The 17,344-nt window shown below is 38.8% G+C and overlaps 1 long non-coding RNA gene across 9 annotated transcripts in view; it reads left to right on the top strand.

Moving 5' to 3' along the window:
• LOC103106520 (uncharacterized) overlaps nucleotides 1-17,344 on the top strand; it is a 53,262-nt gene that overhangs the window by 23,997 nt on the left and 11,921 nt on the right. For 6 of the 9 annotated variants that reach the window (XR_008917568.1, XR_008917573.1, XR_008917572.1 and 3 more), the window contains 3 exons: nucleotides 1,936-2,161; nucleotides 8,112-8,226; nucleotides 11,898-12,098. This is a non-coding gene — a long non-coding RNA (uncharacterized LOC103106520). The remainder of the gene's footprint in view (nucleotides 1-1,935; nucleotides 2,162-8,111; nucleotides 8,227-11,897; nucleotides 12,099-17,344) is intronic. The other 3 variants (XR_008917569.1, XR_008917565.1, XR_008917567.1) reach the window with 2 other exon arrangements.

The raw sequence follows: 17,344 nt of genomic DNA, 5'->3' as shown, positions 1-17,344 counted from the left end.
TCCATTACTCTGTTTCTTGGCCAGTACCAGATAATTTTGATGATTACTACTCCATAATATAGTTTGAAATCTGATGCGGCTAGACTTTCTTCCTTTACTTTTTTTTCATTGATTTTCTTTACCTTTTGTTCTTTCCTGTTCCCAGGCCTTTATTCTTGGAAAAAACTTGCAGATAAATTTTGTTATTCCCACCTCTATAAAAATAATTTTGGTAGTTTGGCATGACACTGAATAAGTAAATTAATTTAGGTAGAATTATCTTTTTTGTTATACTGGATTGAACCTTGAGCAATTAATATTTCTCCAATTGTTTACATCTGTCTTCATTTGTGTGAAAAGTGTTTTTGTTATTGTGTTTATATAGTTCCTGGCTTTGTATTAGCAGATAGATTCCCAAATATTTTATGTTGTCTGTAGTTTTAAATGGAATTTCTCGATCTCCTACTATTGGACTTTATTAGTAATATATAGAAATACTGGTGATTTGTGTGGGTTTGTTTTATATCCTATAATTTTGCTAAAGTTGTTTCAACTAGTTTTTAATTGATTTTCTAGGATACTCTAAGTTTAAGATCGTATCATCTGCAAAGAGTCATTGTTTTGTTTCTTAATTGCCTATTCCTATTCCTTCCATTTCTTTGTCTTGTTTTATTGCTATATCTAGGATTTCTAGTATGATATTGACATCCTCATTCTATGTATGAAAATAGAGTACAACGATATAAAAGTGACTAATTTAAGGTTATATACATTTTGTCTGAACTGGTAACAATGTTACAAGGGAATCACTTTAAAAGACTGATATATATTAATTTAAGGTCGCCAAGGAATCAGCTATGTAATTCCTAAATGAAAAACTCAAGTCAGCCGTCAGCCTTTTTTGGAGTTTAATTACAATAGGAGCAAGAAAGGAATTAGAGATATATATAGAGAGAGAAAGGGGAGAGAAGGGAATAGGGCTTAAATACCCCTTCTGTTTAGGCTGGGCCAAAAGGCCCAAGCCCTTAGATAGCTGGGGCAAAGAAAAGAGATCAGTCCCTTTCACTCACGTGTCCAAAATGGAGAAACAGTCTCAGAGGCCCCCACCTTCAGCTTCCTTCAGAGCAAGCTTCCTCCGAGCCCAGGAACCACACCGACCAAAAAACTCAATCCTCTCTCCAGTCTCCAGACCCTCCTATCTTTAAGGACACCATCCAAGTTGCCTCCCCTCAGTCCTCACATCTACCAATCACTCTTCATCAATTTCCCTGTCAATGGAGGCTCTCGCTTAACCCAGGACCGCCCAGAGGTTTCTGGCTTTTGCACATGTCTGTTGAAGGTCATATTTTCAAATGATTAAATCTATACTCCTTTGCTACAGCCCTTTCTAAATCCTGTTAACTTGAGTATGGTAGAGATTGGAATAATTAAATTTTGATCTAGGCTGCAGCCCTTACTCAATCCTATTAGGACTGAATAGGGTGGAGATTTATTCCAAGTATCTCCATTGTATCAATTCTAAAATCAATCAAGACTCAAAGAAATTCCTGTTCTATGCTTAAGCATAGGTCAAAGTCCTTTCCATTGTTCAGCAAAAGGTTTTCTGTCCTAAAGTAATCTTAAGAAGGGAAGAGAAGGAACCTCCCATGCCAATGGAGTTCCCATTCCAATAGACTATCAGTAAGAAATTTTCCAAGTATGAAATATCCCAATGGTGAAATTTCCAACATTTATAAGTCTAAGGAAATTTGAGGTTTACACACTATGCTTCCTCTTAAGACCATGAATAAAATAAGGGGGCATAATAAGGATTTAATTTTTTTTTGAAACTTGGTTAGCCTTCAAAAAATACTTTAATAATAATTAGTTAATATTCAAAATTTCTGTTTATCAATGGTATTAATGTACATTGTTACTAATGGTATTGAATTCCTGCTATTCTTTTTATCTTAATAGGTTGAAAACTAATAAGAAAAATGGGTTATGACATTGACCATTTTATTGGATACAGCATTGAAGGACTGTTGTGCTGCATCTGCCAAAATGTTTTGGAAGACCCTTTCCAAGCTCCTTGTAAACATGTTTTCTGTGCTTCCTATATTCGCGGATGGTTAGTACATCACAGCAACTGCCATGAAGATAAGCAAGCACTTAATGTGTCGATGCTCCAACATTTTTACAGGTAAGTGATGAGTTTAAAAACAAAGTTTTTGGGGGGCAACTGAGTAGCTCAGTGGATTGAGAGCCAGACCTAGAGCCTGGAGGTCCTGGGTTCAAATCTGGCCTCAGACACTACCCAGCTGTGTGACCCCCATTGCCTAGCCCTTACCTCTCTTTTGCCTTAGAGTCAATCCATGATATTGATTCCAAGGTGGAAGATAAGGGTTTAAAAGAAAGTTTATTAATGTTTGTTTTTGTGCAGTTGTAAAATTGAGAATATTGTCAATGAATTGTTCAGCTGTCAATTTGAATGTCATTGTGAAAAATTACAAAAAGGTATAGGTAATTTGTATCTTCATTATAATTTTTCATTACCAAAGCATTGGAAATGAGATTAAAATATCAAATCTAATCCATTTAGATTGTTAGTGCATTGTTTGATAAACATAGATCACTAAAGGTCAAGGTGATTAGCTTGATCCTTGTATGGGCCACTTCATTGCAATCGGAAATGATCATTTATTAAGTGCCCTTCTAGGTGCCAGGCACTATGCTAAGTGCTCTATAAATATTATCTCATTTAATCTTCACAACTCTAAGAAATAGGTTCTTTTATTATTCTTGCTTTACAGTTGAGGAAACTGAGCCCAACAAAGGTTAATTGACTTGCCTAGGGTCACACAACTAATTGGGTCCTGAGACCAAATTCAAACTCTGATCTTCCTGACTCCAGGCACAGAGCTCTGTACACTATGCCGTCCAAGAGGAGCACTAATGTTTTCTTGGTGGGAAATAGATGATGACCTAACTCTTCAAAAACTGTGGATAATAGTATTTGCACTATCTAGACCTCCTAGCATTAATGTGAGGAAAGTATTTTGCCAGCTAATATACTGAGGTACCCAGTGACACAATGGTGGGGAAAGGGAAGATCTAGCTGAATGATAGCGAACCTTTTAGAGAGGGAGTGCTGGACCTTGCCTCTACCCCCCACCCCCAGACCAAGTACCATACCACCCAACTTTACCCCTTGGTCCCCCCCACCCTTACCCCAGACAGAGGAGGGAGGAAGCACTCCCACTGAGCTGCTGAGCAGAGGGGCAGGTGATGAGAGGCGTATGAAGAAGGGGAGGAGAGTGGCCTGAATGCTCTGTTCCCCTCCAGCTATGTGCCATACTGTGAGCTATGCTCCCCTCAAACCTAGCTCCTCTGTAACCCCACCACAGAAATCACCTTCACCATAAACTCCATAGGTTGCTATCTGTGCTGCCCCCTTATAGAGCATGTGAGGCTCTCCTCCCCCCCCCCCCCCAAAACCCCACTCAGCATCTTAACTCAAACTGGGGAGGGAAGAATTGCTCCCATTCACGGCTGGGCAGGAGGGGTGGGGGTGGGGGGTGAGAAATGTCCTCAGGAGAGGGGAAAGGGAACAGCTCTGCCCTAGTCCCTCTGGCTTTCTAGTAAAAAAAACTCTGGCTGTGAGTGTAGGCGTGCTCATAGAGAGGGCTCTCTGTGCCCTTTCACACTTGCGGGAGATTCGCCAGACTAAATAGTAGCTAGTAGGGCTAGGCAGTAGCAGTAGGGATTGTAAAGTATACCAACTCCTCCCTGTGGCCCTGTTTATTGGGAGGTATAAATGGAGAGGCCAGCACTGCATAGGATGATAAGAACTCAGGTATAGAACCTCTCCCCATCGCCAACGACAGGTCCCTAGACCACGAGATTAATGCCAGGATCCAAAAGGCCAGCCAGGCACTCAGGCGGCTGCGCTGCAAAGTCCTCCAACACAGAGGTGTAAGCACTGCAATATACACTCAAAGTGTATAACGCAGTGGTCCTCAGCTTGCTCCTGTATGGTTGTGAGACATGGACACTGTACCGGAAGCACATGAAGCAGCTGGAGCAATTCCACCAACGCTCCCTCCGGTCAATCATGAGGATCCGATGGCAGGACCGAATCACCAACCAGGAAGTCCTCAACAGAGCCAACTCCACCAGCATCAAAGTAATGGTCCTCAAAACCCAGCTACGATGGTCTGGATATGTCATCCGCATGGACCCACAGCAAATACCAAGACAGGTATTCTATGGTGAACTGTCAGCTGGACTCAGGAAACAAGGCCGACCAAAGAAAAGATTCAAGGATCAGCTAAAGTCCAACTTGAAGTGGGCTGGCATTACACCAAAGCAACTAGAACTTGCTGCCTCTCACAGAAGCAGCTGGCGAACCCACATTCACCATGCCGCCGCCACCTTTGAAGATGAGCGACGTCGACGTCTTGCCGCTGAGCATGAACGCCGACACCAGGCCACAACCGCACCTCCCGTAACAACTGGCGTCCCATGCCCCATGTGCCACAAACTCTGCGCCTCAGCCTTTGGACTCCAAAGCCACATGAGGGTACACCGTAGATGAAACTGAACAAAGACAATAGTCATTCTCGATCACTGAGAGACTACCACTACTACTACTACTATAGAACCTCTATGGGTGCACTTTTTCCCCAAAATTTCATCCAACTTTATTAAAGATACTTTCCATAATTAATCATGAACTATGGGGTGGAGGGAGGAGAAGAATAGGGATGGAATCTTAGGATACTAAGACTCTTAGGGAGTTTTTCTTCATAAAGATGCAGGATAAAGATGTGTCCTTCCTTGTCCAATTCAAAACTCAGATACTCTAATGGAACTATGATCTCATTAAATCCCTCAGTGATATTGTTCCCTGGCCTCCTAGTCAAAACCTCTCCCTCCCCATGAATGGTACCACATCAAGAGTTCTATAATAATGAGGAACATCTCCCTTTGTCTGTGAGGGCTGAATTAAGATTTCTCCCTCATGTTCATTCAAGGGCTCATGATTGTCATCAGTTCAGCTACAGGATCTTTGGGGGGGAGGGGGCGAAATCACCTTTCCTATAACTATGTAAAAAATTTCAATTCGTCCATGTTATTAAATAATAAAGTACTTCCCAGCAATATATCCCTTCATTTTATACACCCTTGATATAAAGGAATTGTGTGAACCAGTTTTGGAGAAAATGTATACTCTGAATAGATACTTGGCACTAGAAAATTCCTTTCAACTTCTTTCCAGGATTCATGAGAAGAACAAATTTTATTATGTATTATGTGATTCCCAAAAAGCAAAGTTCAAATCATACTATCAAACAAAGCAAAAATAAAAATTCACAATATAAACAACGATATTACATTATGTTGAAAGGAATCGTAGATATCAAACTAATATCAATATTAAACATATGGAGGACTTCTGGTCAAGATGGTGGCTTAGAAGCAGTGAAAGTTCAGACCTCTGAAACCCTTCCTTACCGATCGCAAACTGAGTGCTCCCAGGACACCAAAATTCAAGCTGAACAACAGGACAGACCCGGGGAAGCCTCCTCCTGGACCTGGATCAAAAGGTACGGCCCCCCAAAAGCCAGAACCCTAGATCACTCGGATCTAAGGGGTAGGCAGAAGGAAGGTCCCAGGACCCATTCCCCCCCAACCCAGAGTGCTGAGCCCACAGCAGCAGCAGGAACCTCAGGGCCGACAAAAGGGCCTCAGGGCTGGCTATTCTGAAGGACTCACCTTGAAAGCAACCTGAGCCAGTCTCCGGGGCGCCCAATACAGACGGCAGGGAAACACGGGGGCGGGGGGGGGAGCCTGTAGCCCCCTGGCTGGATCCTTTCATCTGAGTCTCAAGGGAGGTTCCAGCTTTAGGGCACCAGCTGAACTCAATCACATCAGGAGCCCTCAGAGCTACTGAAAGGACAGAAACCTCAGGGCTAGCAAAGGGGTTACTCCAAAGGGCTTACCTTGAAAGCAACCTGGGCCAGTCTCTGGGCATTCAACACAGATTGTAGAGGAGGAGGTTTTTTGCTTCAGGGCTCATTCGGCCCAAACCAGCTGAACCTAATCCCATCAGGAGCCCTCAGAGCCTAGGGAGGCCATGACCCCTCCCCCCTTAGAGAGCAGGGTCTTCTGAAAAAAACAGAAACCTAAAGGCAGAGTCAAGATGGCAGCCTAGAAGGAGCATAGATCTGACAGCCTGGCCAGAGCTTTGGAGATCCTCCATATTTTCTCCAGCTGTTCAGGAAGTTTAAAGCTCAGAGCAAACCCAGCCCTACCAAGCTGAACTCAATCCCATCAAAAGTCTCCAGAAGGTAGGGAAGCCCAGGCTCCCCGCCCATCCTCATTGACTGCTGGACTTTAAGCCAATTAAAAGCCTCCAGAGGACAGGGAAGCTCAAACCCCCAACAACCCTCCCCGAGAGACTACACCAAGAGATCTTCTGTTAAAGCTCCAAGAGGGGAGACTGATAGAAGTCCCCAAAAAACAAAAACATGAGAGGAACAAGAGCACAGACAAATACGGGGAGTAAAGAAGGGGTGAATTTGAGCAAACAACAGAAAAAGAAGAAAGAAACTACAATAGACAGCTACTACTCAGCAAATGGAACAGAGGGGGAGAGATCAGCAAACGATAAACCAGAAATCCCAGCGAATTGGATACAGGCTGTGGAAGAACTCAAAACACAGCTAAGAGAGGCTGAACACAATTGGGAAAAGAACTTAAAAATTAAGATAAGTCATCTGGAAACAGAGGCACTTGAACTAAAAGGAGAAAATAGTGTCTTGAAAGCCAAAATCAACCAGCTGGAAAATGAGGCAAAGGAGATGAAAGATGAGCAAAGGAGATGAAAGACGAGGTAAAGAGGATGAAAGATGATCTTCAAAGAAAATCAGACCAAAAGGAAAAGGATGACCAAAAAGCCAGAGATGAAATCCAATCGTTAAGAACCAGAATAAAACAACTAGAATCAAGTGACCTCACAAGGCAGCAGGACACTATAAAACAAAACAAAAAGAATGAAAAAATTGAGGAAAATGTGAAGCATCTCATTCACAAAACAGACGATTTAGAAAATCGTTCAAGAAGAGACAATTTAAGAATAATTGGACTACCAGAAGACCACAACAAAAGAAAAAGCCTGGACATAATACTAGAGGAAATTATCCAGGAAAACTGTCCCGAGATCCTAGAAGAGGGGAAAGTGGAGATTGAAAGAATCCACAGATCACCCCCTGTATTTAATCCCCAACTGACAACACTGAGAAATATTATAGCCAAATTCAAAAACAATCAGATGAAAGAAAAGATATTACAAGCTGCCAAGAAGAAGCCATTCAGATACCATGGAAACATGGTGAGGTTAACACAGTGTGGAAAGGAAACAAGACTGCCAGTGTGTGGGGGAAGGGCCCAACTGGGAGTGGCAGTTGGGTCTTGTGACTAGCACTTCCTTCCTGCCGTGTGGGACTTGCTTCCAGGTGTTGGAGGAGAGAGGAACTTGTTCAGCCCAGTCTGGAGTGGCATGCTCTTCTTGGTTCAGCCCGAAGATTCAGGCCCATTCATCTCTGAAGGTCAGATCTTGTTTGCTTTCTATCTACTGCTAAGATTCTGAAGTATACAAAACTGGACTGATATAGAGGAGATGGAAGTGGGAAACCCTCTGCCAGCCTCTAGGGCCTGGCCCTATACTCTGAAGCTAAGGAAAAACTCCAATTCCAACTGGATTATTAAACTTTATATTATTTGAATTCGCAGTCAGATAAGTGGACTATCTTTTCTGGTCATAGAGGGAGCTGAACTTCAGTTCAGTCATCAAGGCAATAAAAGACCTTATCAGACCCCTGCTGTTTCCTCTCAGCAGTGGGCATCTCCCTCCTTTGCCTCACCAAGCTACATACCCTTTCTTCCCTTAACTCCTCATTACCCAATACAAACCTCCCATTATCCCCATTTTCCAATCCTATTTCCTTTCCCAATAAATATTACAACAGGATCTGGCTGCATCCACACTGAAGGACCTAAAGGCATGGAATACGATATTCCAGAAAGCAAGGGAACTAGGTCTACAACCAAGAATAAAATACCCATCAAAACTGACTATATTCTTACAGGGGAAAGTATGGCCATTCAACACAACAGAAGAGTTCCAAGCATTCATAAATTAAAGACCAGACCTGAACAGAAAATTTGATGTCCAACCATAGAACTCAAGAGAATCATCAAAAGGTAATTAAAAAAGAGGGGGGAAAAACAACAAAAAAATTTTAAGAGACTCAATAAGTTAAAATGCTATGTATTCCTATAAGAAAAGAGGTCATTGGTAACTCTTAAAAACTGTTGCTATCACCTGAGCAACTAGAAGAATTACACTCAGAGGAAACAGTGACAAACTGTATAGGATGAAAGGACAAGACATAAATAGGTATATAGATATATGCATGCATAAATACATATATATGTGTATGTATGTATATATATATATATATACATGACTAGAGCTAAAAAAAAGAGGTTATGACTAAAAGAAATGGGAAAAGAAACAACTGCTTGACTACAGAGGTTGAGGGGACATGATCGAGGAGAGAAGCTAAATGAGCACCCTAATGCAAATACCAACAACAAAGAAATGGGTTCAGAGCAAGGACAGATGATCTAGCCTACTGGTGGAATTCTCAGTTTTCATTTCGTAGCTTCAGAATTTCCCTATCATTTTCATCAAATCAATCTTGATATTTTCAAGTATTCTGACCCAGAGGTGTCAATGCAATGTTATATGCTAAATCTCTGTAAGCTACCCATTTCTTTTCCACTCCATTTTTGCCAGTCATGTGTTGGCTTAGCTTTCTCTTCAAATCAACAACAACAAACTGTTGGTGCATGGAGAAGGGCTCTAATCTGCTGACATTAAATCTAGTTATATTGCTTTAGGACTGCCTTATGGCTGAGTTTGAATTTTAGTTTGGAAAGGATAAGTCTATGATTGAGCCAGCACTCTGTGCCACACATCACCTTTGCCACTTTCACATCAAGTCTGTCTCTTCTCCTCACAGTAACAGTCTACTAACTGTCAATGTTTACTGAAGAATCAAAGAGATAAGAATGCTAAAGGAAAAATTAGGAAAAGAGAGCTAAAAGGAATCTGGTATTTACAAGAATCACCTTCATATTTTTTAGGTTGTCTCATAATCTTAATAGTATTTACAAATGGCTTTTTTTTTAATCTTGTGGCCATGTTCTCACCATAAAGGAAGCTTTAATATCAAGCTGTGCTTTATATACTTAGATTCACTGTGTTGTGTCATTTAGAACCAAAGTAGTAATTTATATGTGAATACACTACAGATATATGCAAAATAATCTAAATCAACTTCAACTTCACTGCAGAATTAGAGAACATGGCTATAAAAAGGTTTGTTTTTTAGAATCAATGGAGCAACATGAAAGGAAGTGTGAATATGCTTGGCTATCCTGCACAAATACAGGTCAAATAAAATAAACATCCCATGCCTTTTCAGAAAACCAAGTTATTACCACATAACTTATTACTGTAGTTGGACTAATTATTCTTTCATTTGTGATTTAAGACCTATTTATTCAACAAATAATGGTTGGCATCTACTCTGTGCAATACTTTTTGTTAATACACCCTAGGGAAAACCCTCAAGGAACTTAGAAAACATTGTGAGTTTTTAAAATTCAAATAGATACCAGGACAGGTTTGATAAGAACATCTTAGGAATTTTAAAGGCCACTTATGGGAAAGCAATAATATTAACATCTTATTGTTCTTCATGATATAAGTGATAAGTAGTAGCTGTACAACCCTGGGCAAGTTACTTAACCTCTCTTAGAATCAGTTTCTTCATCTGCAAAATGCAGATAATTATATTACCTACCTCACAGGGTTGCAATGAAGCTCAAATAAGATAATATTTATACAGTGCTTTGCAAACCTTAAAAGTCCTATGTAAATGCTAGCTATTAGTTCTCATTAATGAATCCATTGATAAAAATGTTAAATATATTTAAATAGCACAGAATCAAGCATAGATCTCTGGAGTAATTTCTACTATTTCTGCTTAGCAGTCAGTTTTGAATAAACTTCATTGCACTGTCATCTAACCCACCTCTTTCTATTTTGTCCATTAGATTAATATAATACACTTAACTAAGAATTCTACTACCATTTAGATAAAGTATAACTATGGCATTCCATTGATCAATCTTGTGGGGAAAAAAAGGAAATAACCTTGTTCTTCCATGAGCTCTTTTTAAAGTATTGTGACTTTGTAATAAGAGCTTCCTTTTCTAGATGTTATTAAGCACCCTTTACTACTACATTCTAGAATTTAGCCAGGGATTGAAAGAAAATTCTTTTCTTTTTTTGAAAATCAAGAAATTTGCTCCTCTTCTATCTTGTAATCCCTCTCTCATTTTCCATATCACTGGCACTAAGATTTATCCCAGAATGTACTTCACCTGGGTCTTCTGCTCTGAACTTGTCAAAAAACAAAACAAAACAAAACCCAATACACTGTTATTTCATGTATCTTTGATGTCAATTTATTATTAACCATTTTTTTCTATTCTTTTCTGGTCCAAAGTTAGTTCTCCTCATCAAAGGAAACAGAAACTAAGGCCAGTTCTCCTTGCACCCCGATGCACCCTATGATAAAGCCAAACTAGCCATCTCTCTGTGCCTCATACATGACATAAGTCTTTTGTTTTCTTGTCAACTATATTTTCTACATTCTTTCCCCTATACCCTCCCAGAAAGCCATTCCTTATAATAAAGTACGAAGGAAGAAAGAAAAAAAGTTAGACAGAACTCAGTAGTTTTTCATTATATGCTCATGGTTCCACATTTCTGAATAAGAAAGGAATAATTTCTCAAATCTTTTGATTCCTGTTTTTATAATTTTCAATAATTTAGAGCAGTTTATTGTATGGTTATCAGTAATTAAACCTCTTCTTTTGAGAAATGTTTCCTAATATCTGTGGACCGCATATCTTTTGGCAAATGGCTTTTTGCCATGTATTTCTGTGTTCTATATATCATGGATATTAAACTCCTATCAGGCTTTTGATAAAAATAATTTTTCCCAACCTTCCCTTTTTATTCCAGATGCATTAATTTTATTCATGCCAAATCTTTTTAATTCAATGTAATGAAGATTATCAGTTTAAATTGACTGTCCCTTTTTTTGGTTAAGAATTCACTACCCACCTAGCCTCAGCTGTGAAGATATAGAATCTGCTTCTTTTCTCTTTTTTTTATGGTATGATCATTAGTATTCAGCAAAGAAATACAAATTAGTACAATACAGTTAGGGAAAGAGGTTAACAACACTTGTGAGGGTGAAGGTTCATCTAGAATGAAAGCCTTAAGCTGCATCTTGAAAGAAGAGGAAATTTCTCTGAGGCTGAGAACAGGGAGTACATTCTAGGCAGAGGGGATGACCAGTACAGAGGCACAGATAATGGGAGATACAGGTTCCTATGTGAAGTCAGAGAAATGTCCAGTTTAGCTGGATTGCAGAGTAGAGAGGGGAGAATAATACATAAAGATGCTAAAATGATTGGTTGGGAGCATCCAGTAAAGAGCTTGATGGAGAAGCTAAAAATGTAAGATCCTGAAGGGAGGAGGAAGCCACTAGAGTTCATGGATTAGAAGAAGGAGAATTACTTTCAGCTGTGTGGAAGATAGATTGGTGCAAGGAGGTTAATGGAATAATCTGCAAAAAATAATAATAATAGTAAGCAATGTGGGCCTAAATGAAAGTAGAGAGAAAGGATAGGATTGAGAGATAGCTAAAGAAAAAAAATATTTCTTTGATTTTTCTGGTATTCACTATGCATTTTAGAACACTGAATTTTGATTTGATTTTCTATCACAGGAATTGGTGACTTTCAGGTTATTCTGTTTTCTAATCAGATTGTCCACTTCAATTTGAATGGCATAACTTAAATAGTCATTTAGCAGTGTGTGAATATTGAAACCAGGAATGCCCCAAAGGCTGTGGTTACCCTATCCTCAACTTAGAAGACATGCAGCATAACTGTATAGCAGAACTGACAACCAAACTAGAGCAACTCAGGTAAGATAATATTTCTCTTTTAGCCTTAATTCTAAAATAATTTGTTCTTTTATTTATCAGAGTCTACATCCCAAAATTCCATGTGATTAGATATTGGTGATGTTTCATACATAGTTTTCTTGATACTGTTTAAACTGCTGCAGAGGTTAAAATGTAAAAATTATACATCTGAAAAAAAAAATTCTTATGTAGTGTTTGCCTTACTGATTTGGTAAAACTACCCAGATAGATTTTAGTTTCTAAGAGTATGTGCTGTCACCCACCTCCACAATGCCCATCTTTCCTCCCTAAAATGCCTTATTTCAGGTAAAGAAAAGAGTAGACTTAGCCCACAAGCCTGATATCTTGTCAAGTTTAGCTGAGCCAAAAACCCATCATTTCTTCCAGGGTACTCTGAACATTTGTGAACCAAGATATTTAAGCTCTTAAAAGTATATCTAAAAATTCATTTTGTTTTCAAGCTTTGTTCTAATTGCCTTGCTTTATTTCTAGTTTGTTGATCTAGCTAGCAATAGCAAATTTGTCTCTGCTACAAAAAGGGCTTGTGTTTTGTAGAAATTATTTTCACAACATCCAGTCTGAGGCAAACCCTTAGTTTTCATTTGATATGAAAAGAACCACTACCTAATATGTACCTAAACTTTGTAACTAGATTATTAGACTTGAACAGCATGAGAACATATCGATCATGTTTATAACAAAATACTACAACAGACCCAGGTTCAAATTCCACCTCTGATACGTTCTACCAATTTAACCACTGGTACATCACTTTAACTCTCTGATCCTTATTTTCCTCATCTGTAAAATGGCGAAAATTCCTAGAATCCCTACTTCACATTTATGTTCTGGGAGAAAAAAACCCCAGCTCATACAAGACATTTTGCCTCTTGATTCCATGCATTTTCATTGGCTATCCTCCTTTCCTGAAACATTCTTCCCTCCAACTTCTAATCTCCACCTCCTAACTTCCAAACTTCCTTTAAGGGTCTGATAAAATCTTGCCTTCTGTAGGATGCCAGTTCTCTTATCGCTAGAACCTTCTTCCTAAGATTGCCTTCAAGTTATACTGTATATTTCTTGTTGATACATAGTCATTTGCATGTTATTCTCCACCCCCACCTTCTACTCACCCAAATGAGAATGGGAGCTCCTTGAAGGTACAGATGATTTTTATCTTTCTTTGTATCCCCACATTTAGCATAATGCTTGGCACATTGGAAATACTTAAATATTTGCTAACTTGATGAATTTAAGGCAGTACATAATTGAGAATCATTTGCAAAATGTATTTAGGTCATTTTTTTTCCTTGATCTTAAGAGCAACATTATAGGTGTTTTAGTATTGCTACTTTTTTTAAAGATAATATGTTCAGGATGTTACATGAGCTGTCTGTAATACCCTACATGTTAATAGTAGAATAGTGTTGAAAACTTCTAGCCCTCTGAGTTTCCTGCTTTGGTCAGCCAGTGAGTCATGCTTTCTAGTATTCATTAGGAAAGTACCATTCAGGGGGCAGGTAGGTAGCTTAGTGAATTGAAAGCCAGGCCTACAGATGAAAGGTCCTAGCAGATCTGGCCTCTGAGGCTTCCTATCTGCGTGACCCTGGTCAAGTCACTTAACCCCCATTGCCTAGCCCTTACTGCTCTTTTGCCGTAGAACCAATACACAGTAGTGATTCTAAGATGGAAAATAAGGATTTTTGTTTTTGTTTGTTTTTTTAAGAGTAATTTGTAGAATAATTTTCAGTTATATTTGCAGAAAGAACATGTTAACCATTGTTTATGAATTGAAAGGCTGCTAAGGAGTCTTCCTCATATATCTGCCACTTATCTCAATTTAATTTTTCTCCTAAATAGAAATGTCTAGTCTTGGTCTGAACATATATATATAGCATTTCCCTTCTATCCCCCACTCACCCAAACTGCTATTATTCTTCATTCTATATGCTTTATTTTCTTTTCAAAAAGACCAATATACACAATCTGTATTTAAAACAAAAGCATCTCTAATATATTGTATTATAAGTGGAATGAATAACTTTTTTAGATCAGAGATAATATACAGAGTGAAACTGGCAAAACAGGAGGTGCAGTCTAGATTGGATTCACAGAGGCAGCATATGGTACAAAAAGAAAGTTTTCTGCAAAATGAAATTGAAGAACTAAAGGTAATTGCCATCACTACCCCAGACTTTCTGAAGTAGCTCCTATGTACCACAGTCTGTACTGAATCAGTACCTTTTCTCTCCCTCTTGTATTTGCAGCTGTCCCCAATGCTGAGCTCTGCTCCACTGGGCACGCTGCCTGGTAGTGCACCACATTTAGGCACCAGGACTAGCACTCCTTTCTGTTCTTACTCACTTCCTTCAAGCTGCTTCCTTGCTGCCTCTTTGTGTTCCCTCCCCATAATCACTGCCCCTTTGTGTCTGCAAATGAATCTGCTCCTTGTTGGATATAGGCATGAGGATTAAACTGTCTTTCATTTGTCTTGTTGCACTTAGTTACCTTCTTTATTCTGACCTAAAATCCTTTGTAACTGTCTACCTTACAATGAAATTAAAGACTGAATTTCTGGTCCATATGTCAGACCTACTACTGCAATTCAACAGGGGACAGACTTCCCTGTCACTGGTTTTCCAGAAAGGCCCTTATATGATATAAAAGTTCGATTTGAAGCAATAAAGCTTCAATTTAAGTTTCAAGCATTTTATTTCTAGAACAAATCACAGTTGCTTCAAAATATTTTGAATTTTTGTGCCATTACCCAGTTTTTTATTTTGACTCATCTATAAAAATCCTTGCAGCTGAGAGTGTGGTATTGGAGTTAACCACCAGGTGGCAGTCTGAACAGCTCCCTCTCTGTTGGTCACACATCATATTGTTGAACTTTTTCAGCAAGTGATAGTACCTTTCTTTTTGATAGAGGGAAGTCAAAGCCTGCAGAAGCCTAAGCTACTCCCCTGCAATGATTCCATTTAGCTTTTGGCTTGACTCTGGAAGCAACTTCACCTTCCAGTTCCAAGTCTAGCATAAGAGATTTATTTTTTTTAAATAAAAATGATTACAGTTATTTGGCCCTTCTCCCCTATCCTTAGGAATTAATTCTCATTCTCAGTCCTCCTTTTGTATCCAATGATGAATGTTTTATTTCTAATAATGATAATACTGCAAAGCTGATGCCCCTAAAGCATTTTGAGGAATGTGTGGAAAGGAGGGGAGGAAGAAGGAAAAGTTCATTTATTTTGAAATCAAGCCATTGATTTTTAAAACGCTGAAAAGTATGGGAAATGGTTGTTATTAGCATAATAAGACCGGAAATCCTAATTGAATTTCAATACCGTTTGATCAATTACCTGTTTCTAAAACCCTTACCTTACCCATACTAAGTATTGGCTCCAAGGCAGAAGAACTATAAGAACCAGGCAATATGGGAGTTAGTAAGTGACTTGCCCACATAAGCTAGGAAGTGTCAGAGGCCAATATTAGACATCCCATCTCCAAGCCTGGGATCAGTCACTCTTTTGAAAACTTATCTTTCCTCTGTCTTCCTGACACATGAAGAATTACATTAAACAATTCTTTTCTTAATAAAAGATATTTATTAAAACAACTGTATAAACATTTATTCCTGTCATGATAACCAAGACAAAATGAATTATTCTTATCCTTCAGTATGATCTAATTATAAAAATAAATCTATTTTCTAAATTTAATTCCAAGTTTTCTGTTGCTATTTTTTTTGGTTCACTTATTAAGAGTCAGCTATCCCAAATGGTGTCCAGTGTTCAATCTCGCAAAGGAGCTAAGAGACAGCTCCATCCACTGGTAGAACAGACAGAGCTGGAAAAACAGAAGTTACTGGAACTTCTGAAAAGCCTACAGGATTGTAATTTAGCAACTATGGATGAAATGAGAAACCAACCAGCTTCCACTTCCTGACACAACTAGAAAGTATGAGGGGAGAAAAAAAACCAGGGAGGTGACTACCATGTTAAGAAGGTATTGCTTCTTGATTAAAGGCTTGACTCCAATTTTCCTTCCCTTTACCGATCTTAAATTATTGGAAGACCTTGCTATCAAATTTATACATATTAATTTAAATAAGAAGAACAATATCATTAAGCTGCTTTCTGAAAAGAAAAACATCTTCTTTTCCCCCCTAAGCCTTTTCCCTCAATACATGTTTGTGTCTCCCCCAGCCTTCTAAACACTTATTACCTCCATCTTTACCCCACCTAAGCAATATTCAGGGATGATCAGACCTTTCATCTGACCTTCATCCATAACTATTTAAACTCCATGTTAGAGAAATCTGAAATTCCACTTTCTGGCCACAATCTCCTATTCTTCAGTAGCTTCTGAGCCTCAGTGAACTAAACCTATGCTTGACCTGCACCATGCGTGCCAATTATTCTACACTTCCCTATTTGTCTTGTCCATTTCTCCTGCTCTAGCTGCATTGCCCTCCATTCAGTTTGGACTCCCATAGCCAACCTTTTTGACTATCCACTCTTAGCTATTCTTGAATTTCTTAAGCCCTTGTCTTACTATCAAGCCCCAGCTTTCTCTTTCTTCACTGAAAACCCACTGAAAAGAGGTAAGGGGAACTTACCTTATAGTATTCATTAGAGATTTATTTTCCATAACTTCATTTGAGCCTTTAATATTCTACAACAATGCTTTTATTCGTCCTTGATTGATTACCACAGGACACAATGGATATTTCAAATGTCCTTCTCTCTTCTCAAATCTCCTATACCACTATATCCTCCATCATCTCAACAAAGCACCTATTTTTATTGAAAAAACACAGGCCATCTCCCTCCCATAATATATCTCAGAACTCTTCTTCATCCCCCATCATCCCCAGCCCCAGCTTCTGATAAAAAGGTGAGCCTTTTAAGTTTAATTCTTCCAATTATGCTCTTAATCCTTTTTCCTCATATCTAGTCTCTTCTCTCTTAACTTCAGTTTCTCTTTATCCACATGTTCCTTCTTGACTACCTTTTCTGTCCTTAAGAAACTTTCACTTGACTCTGCTGTTCCCTCAAGTTATTATTCTATACTTCTTTTCCCTTCCACAGTGTAAAAATTAAATTATATGTCTAATAATAAAAATATTATGTTTTATGAGGTTTATTAAAGATCATTAGAAATTAAGGAATAAAGAGGGTACAAAATAAAAACCAGGTGCCCATGTCTGCTTAGCCATTTTCAAATTTTCCCCACCTTACCACCATCAC

Source organism: Monodelphis domestica, chromosome 3 (genome assembly GCF_027887165.1).
Source record: "Monodelphis domestica isolate mMonDom1 chromosome 3, mMonDom1.pri, whole genome shotgun sequence".
NCBI lineage: Eukaryota > Metazoa > Chordata > Mammalia > Didelphimorphia > Didelphidae > Monodelphis > Monodelphis domestica.
This window is presented reverse-complemented; position numbering and strand designations above follow the sequence as displayed.